Below are 24,979 nucleotides of genomic sequence, written 5' to 3'. Positions count from 1 at the left end.
CACCGAAGATGAAAATATCTCTCTGTAAGAGGTAACAAATGGCCTTAAGAGTGAAGGCTAGATTGCAAAAAATTCAAGTCGACACACAAGTTGGGCCAGCTGATAGCTCCCAGCTATTTCCCACATTGTCACTTTAATAAACTATCTTGACTGAAGAAATATGAAAACATTTCTTTCACCAAAAAATGATGTCCTTAGTTGTAAATTGATAATATGTAGTAATAATAAAACAAAAAATAAAAGGATTGCACTCTGTCTGTTTTGGTAACTTAAGTAATAAACTGTTGTATTTTTTAAAATCGTTTAGCCCTTTTTTTTTCTAATTAAAGAAAAATAATATTGTGAATAAGACAGTATTCTTAGAGACAAGATATGAATTTATATGCAACAAAAGCTGCTAGTGTACTTTCACTGAGATAAACAATTCTTCCTAAACAGGCTTACCTTTGCATATCAGAATTTTTCAATTGTAATGCCAAAAAAAACTTACAGACCCTTTCTTGGTCTTCAATGGGCTGAAACACTGAGATCTTACGTTCAAAAACGTATCACGGGAAGTAGAAACTGTAATATGCAATTTAAAGCAGAAATCATATAAAAAAATCAAGTGAATGGTAAAATGAAAGTACATTTACCTATGTTTAAAACTAAATAAATAAATACATATTAAAAAATAAAATTCATATAGAAATTTACCAGCAAGTAGCTTATTTATTTAGGAAACATTTTCCCTAAAGTGATTTTTTTGTCATGATTCGGAGGAGCGGCAGACCCAGATGCTGGAACCCAGAATGAGGACGCAGGTAAATGAGAGGTAAGAAAGGGTTTTTATTCTTTCCTTCCAGGAAGATGTTGCTGGCGTGAATGTGATCCAGAGAGGAGCGAAGCTTGAGGCGTGGCTGGAGGTAGTAGCGCGGCTAGCAGAATGTGGTATTTCCAGAACAGCAGGGGGGCTCGAACTGACTTCCACACAGGTGACACTGGCGAGCAGGAATCCTGAGACAGGAATAGCAAGGTTAGTTGCAAGATCAGCATAGGATGCATAAACATGAGCGAGACTGAGACCAGGTTAGTCACCATAAGGGGTAACGATCTGGCGATGAGTTGTGGAGCTGGGTCTCCTTAAGAAGGGCAGAGTTGATGAGGGTGAATTGGTCACAGCTGGTGGAGTCAGGAGCAGAGCAGAGGGGCGGGGATGACAGAGGTGCCATGACATTTTTCTTTCTTTATAATTATCTGAAAAAGAAAAGTTTAGATTTCTGTTTAAGATAACTGACGGAATCACCTGTGTACCTGCTGTCTACATCCTCATTTAACTATTTAAAACCTGAATTATAGTATGGAAGCGATTCTGTAGCATAAATAAAAATAAAAGTCAAAACCAGAAAAGCTTTTTCATTTTCAAAATGTAGCTGCATATTTTGACTCAAAATGAAAATGAAAACTCAATACTACAAAATGCTTTTTCATTTTTACTTAAAAACCGCTTATTCTGTGTCATATTTAAAACAAAAATGCAAAGAGAGGATTGCACTTGCATTTTCACATCCACCCTGTGAACAGTGTCGCAAGCCTGGCCGCCCAGCTTCTAGCATTTGTCTCTTAACAGCCGGACACACGGAGATAACACTGACGTCATAGCCCCGCCTCCCCTCTGGAAATGCAAATTCGAATTGAAATATGCAACACTATTCGCAGGGTGGATGTGAAAATGAAAATGCAATCCCCTCTTTGCATTTTCCTTTCAATTATGACACAGAAAAAGCGGTTTTAATGTGGAAAATGAAAAAGAATTTTGAAGTATTGATTTTTCATTTTAAATTTGAGTCATTTGATGCAGTTACATTTTGAAAATGAAAAAGCATTTCTGTTCATTCATTTTAATTGTCAAATTAGACATTTCTAAATGAATTTTGCTACACATTTACCAGAGAACGTTTTGAAAATGAAATGTCAAATACCATTTTCTTCATTGTTTTAATTAAGTGACAGAATAAGCACTGTTGAAGAAGAAAATGAAAAAGCATTTTGTTGAATTGTTTTTTCATTTTAATATCTTTCCTGGTCCGGCCGATCGGGCTGGGGAGGATCTGGCCCCCCTAATGAACACATGGTATACTTTGGCTACAGTGATCTCTGGAAAAACCTCACACATCTCAGTCCAGAAAAGTGCAGTGCTAGGAACAGCCAAGATACTGCGCATAACCCTTTAGGTCGCAGGCCTCTGGTAGAGGACCAGAGCTTGGGGTGAAAAACCGCAAATGGTTGACAGTCTTGATTTTTCAACACAAATTATGGTTAAGCAAGACAATTCTCTCACACACTCTTATTTTAAGAAATAAATAAATAATGAAATCTTTTATATTTTTTGTACCATCAAGAGAAATCTAAGAATACGATCAACTAATGTGTGCTGCTTTAAAGCTACTTAGTAAATAATTATGGAAGAAGGCAGTTGGCTGTCTGTCTACAGTCTTTTGTCCAAGTGAATTATTATTCAGAAACTGTCCTGACTGGGTCCACTCTTTACTGTGACAAGAAGAGCGGCTGGGTAGCTCGGTTGGTAAGGTGGGAAGCTACCATGCAGGAAACCAGGGTTCGATTCCCGGAGGGGAATGAGCAATGGTACTGGGGGCAATTACCATATCAATAGCGAGCAGTTAACATCACCCAGTGAGGGTCCTTAGGCAAGACCCTTAACGCTACTGCCTCCCGAGCGCGGTTTCGGCTGCAGCTTACCGCTCCCCAAGGGGATGGGTCAAATGCGGAGAAAGAATTTCCCTTCGTGGGATAAAATACAGTGTATAAAAAAAAAAAAAAAAAAAAAGAAAAAAAAAAAGAGTTCAACCTTTACATAAGAATGAAGGTTATATCTCTAAAATAGTCATAACACTGCCACTGTGTCACTGAATGCACTATACACCTTTGTGTGTGACACTGACACTTTTCATTTCATCACCTCCTTTACTGTGAAACCAGAATTACCCTGGAGGCTTTTCCTGAAAAAAGCGTCATTTTTTTCTGAAGAAATTAATCAAAGACTTAATCCCCACTCTGAAGACGAGTGTTTTTGAGACAAAAACTGCAGTGTTTCACTTCAATATCAGGTTCCACAGTTTCAAAAAAGAAAAGAAAGGACTTCAGTTATTTGATCATCTTATAGTCATTGATATTCAACAGAAGAAAAATGCCTATATATCTTTGAACACTTAAAATTTGGTGGGGACAATTTGAAATAAAGAAAAATAAAACACAATAAAATGAAGAAATATTAAATGTGGTAGAAATGTCTCAACTGTCCCATTCTTAACAGCTAGTAAAGACTCACTATACTTGACATTTAAAGGGTGGGTTCTAAAAAGTTAAGAACAGTAACTTTTTTTGCATGAGTTCAAGTGTTTCAGCCTGCTGTGGTTTGAAATGTTGAAAAACATGTTAAATAAAATGAAAAACTTCAAGTTGAATTTGATTGAAGAAAAAAACAAGACTTTCAGCAAGATTCTAATCTACATGCAGAGCACATCTGAGCACAAGTCTGTTTGTTTTATTAGTCCCATTCACAGATTTTCTAACATCCTTGAGTCTCTTGCCTGCTTCAACCCCGAAAGTCTTCATCAAAGCAAAACAATTATGAAGGTATTAATTAGCTTTATTTTTAAATTGAGGACTAAATGGTTCATTAAGACTATTTTCTCTGAGCTAGGTAGGTTCAATTATAGTTGATTTAAGCTGAACTAACAATTTTTCTGCATGTTTTAAAGTATATTAAAGTATACTTCCTTTGAAAAATTCTCAGAATCTTAATAATATTCCTAAGAAATCTTTAAATGACACATAATTTTACAAAAGTATGATAAATAACAAGATGTCATAGATTTTACATTTATTGTTGCTTAAAACAATAAAATAAGAAGGACTTTAGAAAGAAAAACATGTTAAAATAAGTGAATTGTAAATAATTGCATTTGAAGCCCTTGTATGTTTTCTGTCCCAGTATGAATGGCTAGATTATCATCATTCTGAAACACACACATTTTGGGTAGTTGTTGACATTTCCTGCACGTGGAAGACAAAGGCATCAATTGCAAAATATTCTCAAGATGCAAAGTGTGTTAAGAGGTATTTATTTATTTAAAAATAACTTTATAAAAAGTCTCAGTTCAAACAAAGACATATTAAAAGTTCTCTCTGATGAGAGATGTTTGTGTTGCATTTATTAAATGTCTGACATACATGTAAAACAACAGCAATACAAGTAGCATGCAAAGTTAAATGCATTATTTTATACGGTTCATTCAAAATCAACCATAAGAATAATTCAAACATTTTTTATGTGGCTTTATCAGGCAAAATTTGTGGAAATTAACATGATTTAAATAAAATTGTGGCAAAGTTAGAAGTAAAGTTTTTGTGTTTTTAAATTGGTGCATGAAGGGCAATATACTTTTACAAAAACAAAGTAATGACACCAAATAATTCATTTATTTACAGTATTGCCCCCTGATGATGTCATTCCGATTCAGCAGCACTTGGGTTCACTTGGCCAGGCTGTTAAACCCAGCCTTTAAAACTTGGGTGTCATTTTTGACAAAGATATGTCGCTGACGCCGCACTCCAAACAACTGATTTAGAATTGTTTCTTCCAGTTGAGGAATATTTCTAACATATCATTTAGTTCTCCTTGCCTTTGTTTGCTGCAGTGCGATTCCATGCCCCTCCGGAGGAGCAGGAGTGCTTCCAGGTTCCTGTTGGCTCGTCCATGTTCCTGTACTGGGGATCCTGGCTCTGGCTCTTCTCGCACCCCTAGCCGTCCCCCATCTGGATGAAGCCATTCTGCTACACTATTCAAATATGTAGTTGTAGAGTTAGATAAACTAATTATTTTTCTGACAGTTCTTGTACATCACTTGTTCATCCTGGGAGAGAATCCCTCCTTCATGTGGACATCCCTGAGCTATATCCTCTTTTTTTTTTGTAGACCTTTTAAAGAAAAAATCAATGATCTGAAAATGTGAAACAATTTAACTGATCCAACATGTTTCCCAGGTCACTGCTTTCCACCTTTAGACTTTTTGATTTTCATAGCTTATCTTTTTATATTTGTCTGACACCTTAAAAATGTCAACTTTGGTCAGGATGATATAAAGGAGGGCTGAGGTTTGGGGTAACATTGGCCACAAGTTATAGGTTATTTTATTGGAACAACAGTTGACCAAGCAGGAGGGTTTAGTTTAGTCTGTTTAGTTTACCAATCAGCTATTTATATTTTATAAAGGATTTTAAGTTTTGTATAATTAGTGAAGCCAGTTAAGACAACTTTTTTGTAATTTGGGCCATATAAATAAACCTGAATTGAATACAACAAATAAACCAATTTCATCTACATATGTTCCACCTTTGCACCACAGAAAAGTAGGATAAAAAAATGTGCACCAACAATTACAGCTGTTGTAAACTCTGTTGTTATTAAAATGGGAAACAAAAGCTACGTTAGCATGAATAAGGTACATTTACGGTCAAAGTATGTACCGTAATTTCCGGACTATAGCGCACCTGATTATAAGCCGCACCCATTACATTTTTAAAAGATAAACCATTTTGTACATACATAAGCCGCACCTGTCTGTAAGCCGCATGTGCCCACATTGAAACATGTTGTAGAACGAGGATGTGTATGTAAGAAAAGAGGTAGGAGCGCGAGCAGTGGAAGACACATATACCGTATTCCATCAGTCTCACTCTTACCTTTTCTGTTGGAGCGCCCCTAGCGGCCGTTACAAAAAATGCATAAAAAAGACAATAAAAAGAAAAGCATACATTAGCTGCATCATTGAATAAACCACATGGTTAAAAGCGTGTGACAAAAGTATCTTATAATCCGGAAATTACGGTATTCCAGTTTTTATTCTGGTTCAGAGCTGCAAGCTAAATAAATGTATCTTCTGTGCATCGTTGTGCATAAAAATGTTAAGGGGTAGTTGCCATGAAAATTACTAAATGCATGATTTTTCACTCTGTCACTCCAAAACGCCACCTGTGTTCCCCGTGTGATACCCTAAGGCCGGCATGCTGCCAGGCGCTCACACATGAGCCGTGTCTACTAGAAAACAGTCCTGTAACAAATTGTGCCACAAATCAGATTTAATGGGCCCCAGGATAATGATTACTTTGAGTGATGGCATAATGAGAACTTTATAAATATGCATGGGTCACAAGGGGTAGTGATATTGAGCATTATTAAAACTTTAGGGTAAGAAGTCAGAGTATAATGAGAGGCAAATGACCAGGGAGGTACACCCACTGACCCAGGAATTAGTTAGGCCAAATAATAGAAACATGCTGTCAGTTGTTTTCACATCAAACACTGGGAAACAAATGAGCACCTGAAACAAGATTGTCAAAAAAGAAATGCTTAAAAAAAACTAGTGTTTCATAAATCCTCTTTCTGGAACAATTAGGAGTTAGATGGAAATTCATCACTAAACTTTTTGTTGCACAAAGTTTTTTGGTTTTTTTTTTGCCTGATAGAATAGGTGAGTAATAAGTGAACATTTGACCTATGTATTTCCTTAGCTGCATGTTGTTGAATGATGGACACTAACATTTTCCCAAAACCAATTTTGCCGTAGTTCCTATAATAATGATAATAATGGATTGGATTTATCTGCGCTTTTCAAGTCACTCAAAGCGCTTACATTGTGTCCATTATTCAGTCACTCCTCATTCATACTTGGTGATGGTAAGCTACTGTGATGGTAAGCTTCTGGCAGCCACGCCTCTGTCAGTCTGCCCCAGGGCAGACTGACAGAGGCTTGATTACTTGTTTCAACTTTTCAACACAAGAGTTTACAGATTGTGAAATGAAGCAAAGCATCTTTGGTCTAATACGCAACATTTTAAAGTAATAGTATGTTGAGCCAATAAATGTAAACGGCGTGATTATGAGGTGCAGAAAACTAGCTTTGCACTGATATCCAAAAGTTTACTTTTCTGTTTTATAATTTATTGAAGTTACGTTAATTACGTAAATAGCTGAAGAGGTATAATAGCGTGAACAGCAGGTGTTATTTTGTGTTTTGTGGATGACAGCTTTAGTATAAAAGGGTTACATTTTTTTTCTTTCTTAATTTAGGTTCAAATCTGTACATTAGGCAGATGGAGGAGACAAAAACTCTTACTTTGCTTTGTCCCACTCAGTTGACCATTTTTGGAATGTTGCTGTTGCTTGTCCCAGTTCAGGCTTATTTTTGTAGTTCAACTAATATGTTTGTAGTCAAAGTTTATCTTGATGTGTTTAGAAGTGTATGGGTCAGACTAGTCTCAATAGTCAGCGTCTTTAATTTTAAGGGGGCATCTTTCATAGTTTGGAAGGAACTGTGGAGACTGACCTACATAAGTATAGAAAAGAAGCTCCCTTTATATTTCTGATGAGTGTTTTGAAGAACTGTTGGAAAATCTGTGCAATCTGTGAAACATTCGCTTTAGAGCGCTTTGACAGCCAGGCTGTCACCAACGGCATCTTCAACACAACATCACAATTAACCCTATAGGTAAAGACATGGTGCCCCTTGATTCTTTTACTCAAGAAGCTAAAATTTGTCATCATGTAACCTTTTTCCTGAAAGTGCCTTTGTCACATGTCAGAAAATCTCAGTATGCAGAAAAAGTTTAAGCGGTATCAAGTCAGACAGATGCCACCACCTACTGAGGCTGTGTTTACATTTGAAAGAGAAGTCTTGGATCATAAATACTGAAAGGAAAGTGTTTTGGAGGAAAAGGAATGGTAGCATTAAGCTAAACAGGAGGCAGCAAGTGTTACAGTTCCTCAGTAGACCCAGTAGGAGCAGGTTTCAGCACAAAATAAATCCAGTCCACTGTTTAATTTTTTTACCTGACATAAACTGATGTATATTCTGGTTCTGAAGAAGCCCTCAGGATGAAACAGAGGAAGCCAAAAACATGAAAATGATTAATGTGGTTTAACAGGGCAACATGTTAAAAAAAGTACCACTCTAATATTAGCAAGGATTATTGTAAGATTAGGAGAACTGAAAGGTTTTCAACTACCCCCCCCCCCCACAGACAATTTCAGCTAAAATATGCCGTTTTTAGGAGGGTATACTTTTTAAAGCACTTTGATACATTTTATTCTTAAGTTTGCTTTTCAGAATACTTTGTGTGAAAGAAAAATTAAACCACAAGACGGAATAAGAGTTACTATCATACTCTGGTCATTAACACCAAGACCACAGGATATTTGTAGTGTAAAAAGCAACCTTAAAGAATTTCTACCCTCAAGTTTTCATACGTTTTATTGGTAATAAAATAAGAATCAGTTGTGTGTTGATAAAAATGAAACTGAATAATAGTGTCTTAAATTTTGCAATATGTTAAAAAAAAACTATTTCTAATTTTTTATTATAAATTTAGGATGTCAAAGAACCTGCCAAACCGCTGCTTCACTGTAATTTATTGACTACTAAAACACCAGAATGGAGAAAAAAATGAATATTGTTCCAGTCTCTGGATCATTACTAATGAGGGACAGGGGGCATTTTACCAACAGCTTCATTTGCAGTGCTGGCTTCATAGCACTTATGTTGAAGAGCTGTGCATCCTTTCCCCTGACCCCCACCTCTTCCACTGAAAGAGAATTGGGACACTCCTACCCTTTTAAGTGTAGGAGGAAGGGCCAAGGGGTCGCGGTAAGACTCTTCTCTTGAGGCTGTTTATGTTCGGCACACCTGTGATTCTTGCGCTTAATTATCTTGTCATGATTCAGCCTGTTGTGCAATGGATCTTAAAGTACTGAACATTTGGAGTTGTGCATTCATCTAAAAAAGTCAAGCTTAGATCAGCTGTGGAGATAATAGTATAAATTTCACTTGAAGACTAATTATAGCAAACCTTTTTTATTGCTTATGCCCTCCTACTAAAAAAAAAAAATAAGTTTTTGAATGCAGCAAAGTGCAAAATTCTGTGCACTTTAATTTTTTTTAATTTGCACAAAAGAAAAAAAAAATCATTTTTAAAGATGATAGCCTGTACTGTTTACTTATACTATAAAAATAAATGTAGTAGAATTTACTAATCTATAATAGTGAATTCTATACCATTATTATACAAGTATTGTTAGTAAACACTATCTGTATTAAATGAAATGAAAAGCTTTATTTGGTCCTTACTTCCAAGTTTTCACCATATTTTCTGCTCTATAAGCCACACTTAAAAGCTGTAATTTTTTTCGGTCCACCTTATAATCTGGAGTGCCTAATAGAGCGGAAACTGTTTCCATTCTGTTTTTAACAAATCAGGGCTCCACCCATATTTTTGATTAAATTTGCAATCCTAGTTACACCAAATCAACCCAAAATTTATATGACAATAAAGACTGCAATAATATTGATATGGTACTGTATTTGCACATTTTCATCTTGCCATATCAAGGCTCATCTGCTCTAAAGAGTGTTTGGAGGAAATTTCAGAACAGCAACCACAACTGTTTCCATGTTTAGTGAAAAAACAACTAAAGGCTGAGCTCAGGCTTCATGTAATGCTCTTGAAGCAATTTCCCTGCTTACATGCTGCCATGCAAACCACACTGGCTTGATGATCTACAGGGAAATTCCGTGGGTTAGAGTAGTGTCAAAAGAGAGAAATTAGGCTGTGTCTGCATGACAACTACAATTTGTGCCTGCTTTACACCTGGGAACACGATGCTAATGCAAAACAAGGACAAGGCTCTGAAAAGTCTGGTGTGGATGGAGAAAATGTCCAGGCCTTGTTGGCAATACAGCTTAATAATGCATGACCGCATATGATTGGGTGCATGAGGAAAGCCTTTTTTTTCTTCGGAATGCAGAAAAAATCTGTTCACTTCCTGTACAAGTGCAAGGAAAAGTAGACAGACTGAAATGTTCAAGTGTTTAGATTGCTGCAAGCATTAAAAATGACCACTGAAATAAACCTAGACTATTAACTTATCTATAACCAGAAAACAGTTCATTCAGCATTGACATACCCGGAAAATAACATTATTTTTCTATTTTACAATTAAAAATAATATAAACATATTTCCTTTTTAAGCTCCCCTCAATTTATATCTCTCTTCTTTTTTAATTGGCATTTGTGTTGAAATAAAACCTTAACCTAAACACGCGTACCCATACTCAGTAATTTGGAGAACTGACTGAAGCAGTTCACGATTAAAGATATGCTAAAATACACTATTATAAAAAATGTTTTAAAAGTGTGTTTTCAAAAATTTTTTGGAAACTTTGGATTCACTTGTATGAAGTTAAATTTGTTTTGCAATATTATTTTCAACAAATCAACCAATCAGCAGCTTTTTGCCGTCACCCAATTGGTGACCAGCCTCAGATACAGAATATCCATGCCAAGAGAATATAAATAAAAAACCTCTTTATTCTACCAAAGGAGACAAGAAAAAATGGCAAAAGATACCCTACATGCGGTAATTAATATATTTCATTAAGACACTGCAACTAAAAAAAAACAAAAACAAGTCTTGATCATATAGTTTCAGGAACTCAGTCATTTGTCTTGTCTCCTTCGTGTGTCAGTTTTCTTGGTATGAATACCATACATCTGATCAGCTGGTCCAAGCAGAACACTAAATGGGTGGGAGTAAAAGGCTGTAGATTAGTTGGCTTATTGAGAAAAAAAGAATTATATCTGTAACTTGGGCTTTGTCACTGTAGAATGCCTGGCATATGGGCCGACATTAATTGAAACAGTTATGAAACACTTTTTGGGATGTACACATTTGTTACTACAGGTGAATTTTTTTGAGGAACACACAATAAACAAAATATATAAAAGTTAGACTTGCACTTTGATTGCAATTGAGATTTGTGGCTCTGCACACTGTGATACGGTAGTACCTCACTATGTACGGCCTTAGCACTAAAATATTTACGGCAATATTTTTTCTCAAAAAAATGTTTTAATGCCCCCCCCCAAATTTTCTTTTTTTTTTCTTTTTTTTGGGGGGGGTCCTTATTGCTCATTCAGTGAGTAATAAAAGGCAGTTTTCAGGATCAATTAGATCAACTAGAAAAACTGCTTGAGGCTGAAAGAACTGTAAGAATGTTGTCATTTATTATTTTTATTCAGTCAATCAATCAAACTTTATTTATGAAGGACTTTTCATATAAAAGAATAACACAAAGTGCTTTACATTAAAAAAATACATAATATAAAAAAAAACCAAGAAGATTAAAATAAACAAGCACAAAAAATAAATAAAAATAGGGCCCCCCTCCCTGTACCTACACAACCCCCCACTTCTTACACATCTCCCACCCCCCCCAAATTGATGGGGAAATACAATGAGAATTGAGGAATAAGAAAGAGGAGAGCGAAAACAATATGTTGGAAATGCTGGTAATTGGAACCTCCCTCTCTGTGAACCGCATGACCAGCCAAATGCAGCATCACAGGCGGGGACCGCTCCACCACAGCTAAGAGGTGATGCAGGTCCCCATCCAGATCCGCAGTGGCTGAACAGCAGCCGACCCAGAGGGAGAGCTCCCAACTGAGGAAGCACCGGAAACAATAAAAAAAATTAAAACAAAGAGAATGAAAAAGTAAACATTTTGATAAAAGCAATAAACAAAACATTGAAATAAAGTAAATTAAAATAACACATTAAAATCTAGTGCACGTTCATTAAACAAGTAAAAATGGATAAATAAAAATAAATAAACAAATAAATAATGGTAGAAGTGTTAGTTTAAAGCCAGGTTAAAAAGATGGGTCTTGAGCCTTTTCTTAAAAACTTCAATGCTCTCTGCGACTCTCAGGTCCTCTGGCAGACCTTTCCATAAACGGGGGCCATAGTGTTGAAAAGATGCTTCTCCGTAGGTTTTGGTTTTTACAGTTGGAATGGTTAACAGACCAATGCCAGAGGATCTCAGGGTCCGCGAGGGTTCATACCTTACTAAAAGATCTGATAAATAAGAAGGAGCAAGACTGTTGAGACATTTAAAAACGGTTAAAAGTATCTTTAAATCAATCCTGAAGCATATGGGGAGCCAATGCAGAGATTTTAAAGTTGGGGGGATGTAAGCTCACCTCCTGGTCTTGGTGAGAACTCATGCAGCAGAATTTTGGAGAAGCTGAAGGTTCCTAATGTTTGTTTTTGGAAGACCGGCAAGCAGGGCGTTACAATAATCAACTTTATTCATGATAAATACATGTATTAGCCTCTCCATATTAGCAAAATTTCAGTTTGTTGGATTGTTCAGTTGTATAGTTTTCCTCAACTGGCTGGTCTGGTTTTGGAACTAGTATGTTGGATTACCAAAACATTTCTTTGTGTGTGATCTGTTTATCTCAGCTCTGAGTGTTTGTTGAGAAGAGTGTGTTTCAGTGATGAGAGGTGTCACCTTTATTAAATCATCTTCAATTTGAAAAGGAAGGAGATTGCTTCCACAGATGGAGGTCCACAGAACCATGTCCCACACCCCGGAGCTACTGAGATCCTGCTGCACCACACTTTTACCCACAATCCTTTATGGTTTACAGCTAATCTCTAACCAAGAGAAGCAATGTCTCTGCAATCACCAGCATTCTAAAACTTGTTTTTTTTTCCTTCCTCATTTTGGTTCCAGCGTTCCCCCTTGAGGATTCCTTGCAGCTCTGGCTTCTTTCCTTCTCTTATGGCAGACTTGGTTCTCACTAAATCTTTTTGGGGTTGTCCCTTTTCTTACTTCATTTCACAATCTGAACAAGTCTGGTAGTTTTATTCATTTAACTCATTTTCTGTTTCCCAAAGGTTAAAAATTAACACAACTTTATAATGTATTTAGTTTAATTCAATCTAAACCATCTTAAAAGTGAACTAAAGATGTTGCCCCATTTTTCATCTTCATTTTAGTCCCATGGAAATGACTGGACTTCACAATTAGGTATTTTTCCAAATTACTTTTTCTCTTCTATGCCTGTTTTTTTTCTCCTTTTTTTCCAATTGTGCTCAGAGTCATCTTTTCACAAATGGGATTGTTTCTTGTGTATTTTTGAGACTAAAGTCAAAAAGCCAAATTCAAACCCTGGATTTTGCCATTTTCACATCCACACATCAGCTTCAAAAAGGCTCAATGCAAACCATTAAGTCATGTGACCATGAAGATCTTCCATCTATATATAGCCATTGATTGAAATGTAAGACAGTGATATGAGAAAGTTCCCATCACAAGAAATCCTTCATCAGCACAGAACTACTGCGGATCAGTGTGGACCCACTTTTAGTCACTCCATCATCACTGCGCAACTTTGAAAATGAAAAAATAACAACAACTTGACTTTCCTTAAAAAAAAAAGAAAGAAACTTTCAGCCTCCAAAAGAAAAGCTGTAAGCTGCTTCCACGAGAGGAGCCTGAAAGCTGAAGATGATGTTGATTGTTTTCTCTTTTGGAAACCCATGGAATTACTAACAAGCCTGCAGTGTCGAAGCAAAATTTATCGTGTAAATAATATTGAATTTTGATATAAAACATGCATTTGGTCATTCAGAATTTATGACGGAGTTTTAGGGCCACCAAAAAAAAAAAAAAAAAAGTAAAATTACATGATTTTAAGTCGTAAATTTACCAGAAAAAAACTCGTAAACTTGCTGGATTAACGTCGAAGTTAGCCTACAGCAGCAAGTGAACGCAGCACGCAGCGGACTACGATTTAGTAACATTTTCTTTATTGATAGGTGCTTTGCAGGATCTCTGCAGCCGTTGATGAAGACAGAATCCTTTCTTCCTCCCCTAAAGACAAGATCTCTACGTTTGTGTGATGCTTCTGTCTGAGGAGCAGCACTTTTTGGGATTTTCAACATTGTTATGCTAATATAACAGACTATTTTCATTCCTCTGTTTTGTTTTAAGTTGTAATGGGACGTTTCACCTGGGTTAGGGGGCGTATGTAACACTGTTTACTTCCGCATTGGTGTTCGGATGACAGGTTCATGACGTAAGGTGACAATGAACTTCAGGGTGTGTGAATGAAAAGGAGAATAAAGGCTGCAGCGGTCCTGTACACCCAAACGTGTCTCTGAGCTCCTTATTTTACATATGAAACTCCACTTTACCGACACCGAACCCCGGAAATAATCTGATTTTGAGTCGCCAAAAGGTTCAGAATCTCTTTGTTTTTTAAACCTATGCGGAAATAAAGCTTCACTAAAGGCTCCACATATTTAATATTTAAGCTAGGCTCCAATAAACAGAAAACTTTGGTGTGTTAACCCTTGTGCTATCTTAGATGACCCCACCCTTACACTGACGTGTTCTTCCTACCATGACAAAGGTGGATAAAGGTGGAAAGATTTCATGTAATCCATGGACACCAGTGAAGATCCCAAATCATTGAAGAAAAAAGGTTCAGAGCACTGTCTAGTGGGTCTAGATGACCCAACTCCCAATGTTAAAGCGCTTAGGATAGCATGAATTTACACGTTTTTTCTGGTTAATTTACAACTTAAAATCTCGTCATTTAACAGTTATGACTTTCTTTCTCGTAACTTTACAACTTAATTAATTTAAAAACTTTTTTTTAAATTAATTCTATAAAGGAAGATTTTGATTTCTTGGCTGTTTTTATTCAATATAACTTTGTTTTAAGTACATTCTCTTTTTCTTTATTATAGTCCAATTTATTTTCAAAGTTAATAAAGCAATATGCGAAGGCAAAATTTTTTTTTACATTTTTTTAATAATCTCTTCATAAAAATGTTGTGGACCACCAAGGTGGACCTTCCACTTTTACAGCTTTACATTTTAATTTTAGAGGGTCCAGTGATGTTTTTTTTGTAAATAGAAAAATTGTGTTTTTTTTCCTAAAGTCTTATGAATCTCTGCTTTTTTTTATGTGCACAACTTTGCAAAAAATCATCCATATAGAAATAAAGTGTTGTAATAATCACCCCCCGCACTCTGACATTGGCTCTTGACTTAGTGCAGGAATAAATCTTTACACGCTGCATTAATCTGTTAAAAGACACTCGTGTTCATCCTGTTAGCACAACCAAGAACCTCAACCACTGAAGGGCTCTGGCTGACACGCATGGCTTCACTGAGGCGAGATATCCTCAGAGCTCTACCCACCAACCTCCCATCCATCCACCACTGATTCTTAATCCTGTCTGTAAAGCTGCTCGCAGTGGGGTGTCCTGACCGCTTTTGCCACCCATACTCTTAACCCCAGCCTCAAAATCTTCTCTGATTTAGAGTATGACTCACGAGTGTGGGATTCTGTGGTGTGAGTCATGTCAGATGAGGGATCCCCGCTGCACTTTTGAAAGGTTGTGTTGGCGGGAAAGCTGTTTGCGGCGGATCGGACAAAATTGTCAGTGGTTATAAATTTGCTCGGGCCAACAGCCAAGGTGAAATTTGACACCTTTGTTTATTGCTATGTGCAACATTGCTTTGAGGTATACTGGGTTTAAGAAAGCAAACTGACATTTAGATCTGTCTGGATTTCCATTTGATGATGACTTATTACCATATTTGGTTACAGTGGACTGAAATGTCAAATAAAATATGTATTTTATTTGACATTTCTGAGAGCCCTATTTCATTAGCATGATCCAAATGTTCCTTATAAAGCCATTTTATATGACTTTGTTTATATATATAACGTTTCTGCCTTGTGGTTCATCGTCTTTCCACTAGGGGCAGTAGATGGGCTTTTCATGCTCATTTCAAAATGGCTACTTCCTTAAACACCCCAATACACTTTTGGTGGGAAACGTTTAGAAAATTTCAAAACTTTATTGTTAGATTAATGACTGCTTATTACAACAGTTCAAACAATGTTAATAAGTAATTCTTTATAATTCAACTACACAATGTTAAAATGTTGTAAATTTGAAATAGTGAATTCATAAGCTGCTTTCTCCCTGAATACTCCTCAATAGTTTTGCATTATACACTAACAATGTTGAGAGACAAAAATTATCAAATTGGCCAATATATCGTAATGCTACTTATATCAATGAAAAAGGATATTGTAAATTCCTTTGTGTGGATCTCATCAAACGGTTTAAAAAGTTGTTTTTTTTTAAATAAATTTGTTTGGATTCAGATTCCAGCTCAGACAAAGAAAACAAAGATGTACATGGATCTATTTGCAAGTGGATTCATCAGAATGGGGCGGAGCAGGAAGCTTGTGGTCTGCCCATTAGCTTCTACGTCACAAATATGATCTTTTTCAAACAGCAATTTTCTGTCTGCTCCGGATTTACAACAATTTGAATTAAGAAATACTCGGAAATGCAATTTTAAGCTATATTTTCTTTATAAATGTCCTACCCTATCAGAAAAAAATGCCACCATAACATGTTAAAACTACATTTTTTGTGCGTCTTTAAATCTCTCTTGGGGACTGGAAAATGAAATGCACTTTATTGAATAAAAAAAAATCCATGAGTTGGGCAGTTTTAACTTTTCCAGTGTATATACCCTTTCCTCAACCAGTTTTAGCTGAAAAAAGCTCCAACTTCTAAACCCTGAGCAGGTACAGATGATGGTTACATGTGTGGACCACATTTCAGATTGTGGCCAGTAAATTCGTATCCATATAACTCAGGGTAATTGTAATACAAAATCCTGTTGTGAGATTAGATACAAGCTGTCAAGCCATTGCATCAAGCTCCCCTGCACCTCTGTGTCCGAGGATGCAGCATTTTGACCGAGAGTCGCACATTCTGTGCTTTTTCCACTTTTCACTGAGCTGTTCAACATCACCACCAGTCCTCCCACATGTAGAAATAATTGAATCAGCTCTCACTATCAGGTTGTGTAGCTCCTGCTGCAATTCAGAGTGAGGGGAAAAAAATAAGGAGGAACGGAGAGTCTCTCCTCCTCTTCCCTCCCCTCTCCCAGTCGCTCATCACACACTGCAGCTCCTCCCTCCACCTCGCTCTTCTCCAAATCCCTTGCTTTCTTCCACGTCTCTTTTCCTCTCCATCTCCATCCTTCCATCCTGCTTGGTCCATCTTTCAGGCGGGCTGAGATGCGGCGCTGATAAATCCTCCCCGTGAGTGTGTCAGCCTGAGTACACGTGTGGCTTCGCAGCTGACGGCAAAGGACTCATGAAGTGGTCTGGACTCGGATATCACAGCCTCATTCCTGTGCATGTGCAGCACGTTTTTCCTACATCCTTCCATTAGAGAATCTTCTTTTCCCTCCTCTTTGGTGACACTTCTTCTCCATGGAATCTTCAGTCCTTTCCTCAGAATATTGGATTTAATGAGCGGGCTCTGTGAATGGAAACAAGCAATTTCTGGATTTCCTTCTTTGCAGCTCTGGTAAGGATTTCTCCGCCTCCTTTGGTGGGCTTCTCCAGCACTTTGCATCTGATTCACTTTTCACAGCAAATTGACAGGTGAATGCAGTATCGACAGGGGGAGACAGGAGATAGACCCAGCTATTGAAAGTAGGACACATGGGGCAGGGGGAGAAAATATGTGTATGGGGGCTCCTTTGGGTGAAAAAGAAGGAACTAAAACTGTGGGCCAACACTGACAGTTCCTGTCAAAGCTCCACTTGGTGCTTTCTATTGATCTGTTGTTTTTCAGTACCAATCTTTACGCTTCTTCTGCCTGTGTGTTAGTTTTGGCCCCATAAAAGCTGACTGGGGGCTACTGAAAGGGGTATTTGTACACCATGTGCTTTATTTACTTCTTCTGTGTGATGCAACACAGTGGAACATGACTTGTAACACACATATTCTCACAGAGACATTTTTTGTTCAGATGCAGTATTCGGACGCTCAAAATTTGGGGATTTGGCTCCAGTTTTTCATCTTAAAATTATGTTTTATGAAGTATTCTTTGACTTTTTTTTCCCGTATTTCCAGCTTTTTCTTTTTTCAAATGTAATATATAAAAAAAGTCATGATTCTGTTAACTATTGAGCTCTGCATGAAGGTGAGAAATTGTCAGAAATAAAGGGAAAGATCATGTCTAATGGAAAGACAGGAAAAAAAGCGCAGTCTGGCCATAGGAAGGTGAGGAACAAATGAATCTACAGCATTGTCAGATTGACAGGGAGCCAGAAACATCGGGGGCTGAGACAGGAAAAGAGTGTGCATAATATGCCTCAGAGAGAGCTCTTAGATAGCCGGGTCTCTTCTGACACTCAGCCTTTTGGCAAAGGGTCAGTTTCCACAGCCTCTCTGAGGGAAAACATGTGGAGGGTAAGCCAGGACTTTTGTCTTTCACATGCTTGGCAGGATTTCCTGTCAGGAACATCGATATTTATCGCATTACCCGTTTTAGGAAAGAAACTGCGGTAACACCAAGAGATAGGGAAAAGAAAAGAAGAAAAAAACTCGAAGACAAATCAAATTACCCCACCTTGGGTGGTCCTTCTGCTTCTGCGGCATTTTAAATTGCACTCCAGCACTTAGCCGAGGCCGACCATGATGCATTTTAACACACAGGTGCAACACAGACGCTGGTGTCTGTTTGTACTGAGGAGCTGGAAGTGGTGAGAAATTATGAAACATATATGAAGGCAGATTAGCTCAGATGCAGAGAGCTAAGTGGTTTGGGCTAATTAGCATATCCCATTGTGTAGTTGCTGGATAATTGTTTGCTAGTTTAAGAAACCAGGCTGCTGCAGTGTCTGTGCAGGATCTGAATGGATTTTATGGGCATTGAAACAAACAGGATAAATCTGATAATACTCGGTGAAGCTTTTACAAAGGTCTTATTTAATTCAGATAAAATGCTTCAGCAGGAACAATGGTTTGATTTAAAGCTGAGTCATCCAGACAGATTTAGCAAATTTACTGGTTCATTTGGTCATCTTCAGTCTGCTCCTCCTCTCGTTCTTTTGCACACATGCCTCTGTAAGGAGTTATTTTCTCCCTGCAAGGCTGCAGTTTAAAGCCCCTTTTGCATTAGGTGACTTCCATCCAAAAGTGACTCACACCACCCATTAACGCCTCCCCCCTCCTGCAGCCAAAACAGGCACCGATACAGAAATGAGAAATTAAAACCTAATTTTTTCATAACTTCCAAGGCAGTGATTTCTAAATGGCATTAAAGCGAATAATGGTTATTACCAATGTGGTTTCACAATTTACGGTGATGCATGAAATGAAGTTGGCAAATTAGTTACAGCAATTCACAGCTAATGACATCCGTATTGATGGGCTACAGTTGTCGGGTTCTCAAGTTTTGAGCTGCTTTTTTCTCCGAGTGAAAATGAGCTTTGGGTCTAAAGTCATTTGGGTTTTTTATATTATTTCCTAGTCACTAAACTTTATGAGTTAAAGCATCTCATGTACATGCAAAACAACCATGTACAAAACTGAATTAGGTCAAACAGCCATCCATTAGTGCACAAAACTGAAATATAACCTCCGCACTCTTTTTTTTTGCTCCCATTTGTCATGAGATGAAATTAAAGATCTGAAACATTTTCTTCATACACAAAGTAACCATTTCTGTCAAACATTGTTCACAAATCTGTCTAAATCTGTGTTAGTGAGCACTTCTCCTTGGGTGAGATAATCTATCCCACCTCCTAGGTGTGCCATATCAAAATGCTGATGATCATTGCACAGGTGAGCCTCAGATTGGCCATAATAAAAAAAACACTCTGAAACATGCCGTTTTGTCATATTGGGAGGGTCTAACGGGTCAGAAAACTGGTCAGTATCTGGTGTGACCAACATTTGCTTCATGCAGTGCAAGACATCTCCTTTGCATAGATGGTTGATCAGGTTGTCGACTGTGGCCTGTGGAATGTTGGTTCACTTCTCTTCAGGGCTGTGTGACGTTGCTGTATATTGATGGGAACAGGATATTGTCTGTTGGTAGATGCGGAGTCAAAGCACCCCAAACATGCTAAATGAGTGACATATCCGGTGGGCATGCTGTCAGCTTCTAAGGATTGTGAGCAGATCCTTACAACATGGGGCTGTGCATTATCATGCATTTTCTTGGATGTATGGCACAACAATGGGCCCTTAGGATCTAGTCACAACATATCTGTGCATTCAAAGGGCCATCATTAAAATGCACCTGTGTTATTCATCTACAACATGCACCTACTATACCATAACCCTACCGTCATCATGGGGCACAATCCACAACCTGATCCACAACTCTATGCGAAGGAGATGTATTGCACTGCATGAGGCAAATGGTGGTCACACAAAATACTAACTGGTTTTTGGAGTCATCAGAACATTGAAAACGGCATGCTTCAGAGTGGCTCTTTTTATGGTGGCTAGTCTGAATGTCAGAAGTCAGAGCTCTGTCTCCCACTCTGGTCACCAGTGGGAACCATCTCCAGAGTTCTAACCACATCTCCCAACAACCCCAGCGCACACTTCCTGGATGCCGCACACCTGACTCTCATTCATTCAATCAACCACAGCATACTAAAGCACTGAAGCTCAGTGGGAAGTATTGTTTGTGCCACTATGCATTAAATGCTGGGTGTTATAGCTGGACCTGATCTTCTGTTTCCTGACCCTGTTTCTGACTCCGTTTGTCTGCCACGACTCACACCTGGATCTTGACTACCCTGTCTCTCCTCTGATCTCATGCCTGTTATCGACCCCTGCCTGTCTGACCCTGATTTAGCTTTGGGGACTTTTAGCTGAGCTAATGAACCTGCTGCAATTGGAACCAGCCGTCTGCCTGTTCTTGTGACACTAAGGCACACCTGTGCAATGATCAAACTGTCTACTCAGCATGCCTGTGAGGTGGGATGGATTATTTCAACAAAGGGAGAAGTGATCACCATCACAGATTTAGACAGATTTGAACAATATTTGACAGAAATGGTTATTTTGTGTTTGGAGAAAATGTTTCAGATCTTTGAGTCCATCCCATGACAAATAGAAGCAAAAACAAGTTTTGCATTAAGTTTGTTTTTTTCAGTGTATGACACTGACAACACAGTTGCAGTACAAATATTCAGAAAACCTACAGTGTGTATAACATAACAGAACATATATGTTATGCACATAGTTTTATAGCATTATAGCACATATCTAATAAATCAGGTTGTGCACAATTTGCATTTTGTCTTCATTTTGTTTCAAGATATTAATAATTATGATAAATTGTTGTGAATGTAAGATGATACTATTTTACATGCAATAGCAGTGTGAGTAATGTAATACCAGAGGGACTGGCATGCATCAGAATTTAAAACTCTATGAACAATTAAGGTAGACTGAGTGACAGAAGCAGCTGCTCCCTTTCAGATTTCAGGGACAAAGCCACATATTCTGCCTATGCTCCCTTCATATGGTTAAAGCCAACCTCATGATGTTGGGAGACTACATGTTACAACAGACATTCAACTTTAAATAGATTGAACAAAATTGATGTGTGGCAACCATCTTGGAAAGGGTAAAAAAGCACCTTAATAACTATGTTGTCACATAAAGGCGGAGGCAGTTTTAATGTCTGTATATCTGACATTAAAGCAAGTAAAACTGTGAAATTACCATGTACAAACTCTGAAAATTTTGTAAAAACTTTTGCATCTTTTTAATTTCGAAACGACTGTGCCTAATTTACATTTTTCACTTATCAGCAGGGGTATCAGCACAGTGAGGTGCATCTATCCTCCAAACCTTCTCGACCCTTTAAAACTAGAGATGTTGCCAGCAACACCAATAACGTACACTCTTTGACATACTAAAATTCTTGGTAACACTTTATATTAAGATTCCTTAACAAGCTTTGTTAACACATTAACAACCATTATAAGTGAATTTATAGGGTGTTAGTAAGACATTTATTAGTACAATAAGTCTAATAAGGTTTATTAAATTACTTAGTTAACACATTTACAAGCATTATTATTAGGATGTTTTCAAGATGCTAATGATGCATTTACTGATATTATAGGTGCTTAACAAATGTGTCAGTGTTAATAAGCTTAATAAGATTTATTAAAAACCTTTGTTAACAAATTAAGAAGTATTATTATTGTTTGGGGTTCTAGTAAGATATTTATTAGCATTATAGATGCCTGACACAAGCCGAAGTGTTCATAAGCTTAATAAGTTTTATTAACTAACTTAACAAATTAATAGGCTTTATTAATATGTCAGATGCTAGTAAGATATTTATTAGCATTATAGATGTCTTGCAAATTTTTCTCAAGTTTAGCTCGTGCTGGTTCGCGGCGCCTTCCGTTCGTGAAACCAGGGTTCGACTCCGGGCTGCTCCCTGTTCCCTTCTCAACCCCTGTGCCGGTTCCAAGCCCGGCTTGAGAAGGTTGCGTCAGGAAGGGCATCCGGCGTAAAAACATTGCCAAGTTTACCATGCGACTTGTTCGCTGTGGCGACCCCTGATGGGAGAAGCCGAAAGAGGAAGGATAGATGTCTTGCAAATACTTGAAAGTGTTAATAAGATTTATTAACATCTAAAGTCAGACCATTGTCTTCTGAATCCATATTACTAAACTGCTTATAAGCTTTACAAATGTATTAATTAACTCTGTTAATAGTTTATTAATTGTTTTGCAGCACCTCATCTAAAGTGTGGACGTTTTTTAGCACAACCACAAAGCATAAAGATTGTAAAAATAACTTTATGACATTAAAACAGACTAAACATACACAAATCGTTCTGTAAAAGATATATAATAATTAACAAATTAGGTAACAGGGAAGCCAAGACGGGAATCGAACCAGCAACCTCCCGATCAGAAATCGGCTGCCCTACCACGGCAGCCCAAGATAAATACATATAAAAAGAGGTACATGTACACTTAAGTAGTTTTACCATCTAAATTCTGCCCTCACAATGCTTTATGACTCTCCCACAGCTTTCTCTGCATCTATCACATTATTCATATTAGCAACAATACAATTTGGTTGAAATCATTTGACGACTTTTAAAAAGGCAAATACTCCTTTTGAAGAAGTGATAACATTGTTGATAGATTGGGGGAGGATGTTCTTTCCTGAAATTTTGTTTGTTGGGTGTTTCTTCTTCCTTGTAAACAGAGAGAAAAAAAAAGTTGCTTCTATTCTTTGCTTTGAAAGCATTCTGTGTAACACACACATTAATAATGTGCATTGTGAACCCCAGCCTCACCAGAAAATGTGCTGTAAAATGTTTTGCCTCCCAAAACATGTCACAATCCATTAGTTATAGAGACTGTGAAACGGAAGCTTATCTGAGTTTTATTGTTTTCTGTGGAGAAGTTTCCAAATATTCCAGAAAACCGCAGCACATAAGCATCAAAACAAGGAAATGTATTGATGAAGCTGTTCTTAGGAAACATCGTGACACATTTTGATCTGAAAAACGGCCATTTCTGCTGTACTGACTCTGTCTTTATTTAACATAAAGCCTATTTTGGCTGAGAAAAAGGATATTTATAGCTCTGGCCATACAAATTTACACCCACAGCCTAGTTTTTCCCAGCTCTGACATGAAATGTAAACACTGGAAATCGTGAATTTTATAAATGATTCAGAAGCTGCTTTTATCATGTGTGTTTGAATGCATCACAAGGCTAACAGTTGTGATGCTGCAGTCTGAGGAAAAGATTCACCCCGATGTAACCCGTTGTTCATTTCCAAAACTATATCATTATTCTTGGTCCGTTGCCCTCGTGCTTAGCCAAGACCCTTTAGGTCTTTAGAGGTTTAATTCAATGCACAAATCAAACTGTTACTTACTTATTACTTGTTTACTTGTTACTTATTTAAACTGTTACTGTTTTTACTGTTCTAATTTTTCTGGTTACTCTACTGCTCTTTCCTATATGCATGTCAACCAGTGCTGTATGCGATGGAGATGTCAATTTCCATGCGGAAACCTCCCGAATGGATAAATAAAGTTGTCTACCTATCTATCTATCTATCTATCTATCTATCTATCTATCTATCTATCTATCTATCTATCTATCTATCTATCTATCTATCTATCTATCTATCTAAATATTCCTGTTACATTAGTTGGTTTTATGGATTTATTTGGTTTACTTTTTACCTTCTCCATTCATTGTTTCTTCAATTTAACAATAGGCCATAGGGTGGACTGCCATTGTTCTGACTCATCACTCTGGCAGAATGTTTCGCATCCTTTTCTCATCTCATTTTATGGGATTAACAGGAAGTAGTCTGAAAATATGCATGTCAGTTTAGCATTTTACATTCATAGTGTTTTAGTTCCCTTTCTATGGTGGCTCTGAAGGGCAACAAATCACTCAATATAAAAAAATTTGAAAGATCACAGTGACAATTAAAAGAAGCAACAACAAAAAATGATATTGTAGAAACTAAAAAAAAAACTTTCAGGAAACAAAACAAAAGTAACTTTCTGAAAGAAAAAAATAGGGAGGTACTATGGGACATCAATATGTGGGTGATGATATCCTGTATAACTTAATGGCAAATAACTTTCGGTTGAAATGATGGACGATTTGAAACAAATTAAGATATAATCTTTTAAAAGTTAATCAAGATCCCTTTGTTTTTGTAATTAGTTTAATAATGTACTTTAGAAATTACTTTGAACATATTTGGTTGGTTTAAATTAAGGGTGCATTAACTGACAGTAGTCATGGAGCAGAATCTGTGCAGGGAGGCCGACTGAGAATACCGGTAGTTCAAACCAGGTTTGGGGATTATTTTTATCTTTAATATTATTAAAGCAGTATAGGAAAAATAAGCAGGTTTCTTAATCTGGAAAAACTCTTGGAGAAAAGGTGAAATCTCCTCAATAATAAAAGATAAACCAAGTCAAGTTAGCTTTTTTTTTTACCAAATATTTTTAATGAAACCAGTCATTCAATGAATAAGAATCTGCAGTAACTGAGTTTGCTGCACAAATTTTACATGCAACTTCATCTGTCAACTAAGGAAAGCTGCATTCATGTTATTTAGGGACATGATAGAAAGCTAACCTTTGCTAAAACCCTCAAAATTACACTTAACAATGTGAAATGGTGATGTACTACAGTACACAGGATGC

At 37.2% G+C, this 24,979-nt stretch overlaps 1 protein-coding gene and 1 long non-coding RNA gene across 3 annotated transcripts in view; one reads left to right on the top strand and one right to left on the bottom strand.

Moving 5' to 3' along the window:
• Positions 1 to 808: 808 nt before the first annotated feature.
• LOC110015198 lies at positions 809 to 1,212 on the bottom strand. The gene is made up of 2 exons (XR_002290330.2): positions 1,078 to 1,212; positions 809 to 996 (listed from the first exon to the last, which is right to left on the bottom strand). It is a non-coding gene; the product is annotated as an uncharacterized LOC110015198 (long non-coding RNA).
• Positions 1,213 to 16,922: 15,710 nt separating this feature from the next.
• The window catches only part of lingo1 (leucine rich repeat and Ig domain containing 1), a 195,636-nt gene continuing 187,579 nt past the window's right edge, over positions 16,923 to 24,979 (top strand). For both annotated transcript variants that reach the window (XM_011475842.3, XM_011475844.3), the window contains exon 1: positions 16,923 to 17,320. The gene's annotated coding sequence lies outside the window, so the exon portion shown is untranslated. The remainder of the gene's footprint in view (positions 17,321 to 24,979) is intronic.

This window comes from Oryzias latipes, chromosome 6 (genome assembly GCF_002234675.1).
Source record: "Oryzias latipes chromosome 6, ASM223467v1".
NCBI classification, from domain to species: domain Eukaryota; kingdom Metazoa; phylum Chordata; class Actinopteri; order Beloniformes; family Adrianichthyidae; genus Oryzias; species Oryzias latipes.
The sequence above is the reverse complement of the archived record's forward strand: the minus strand, read 5'-3'. Positions and strand labels throughout refer to the sequence as shown.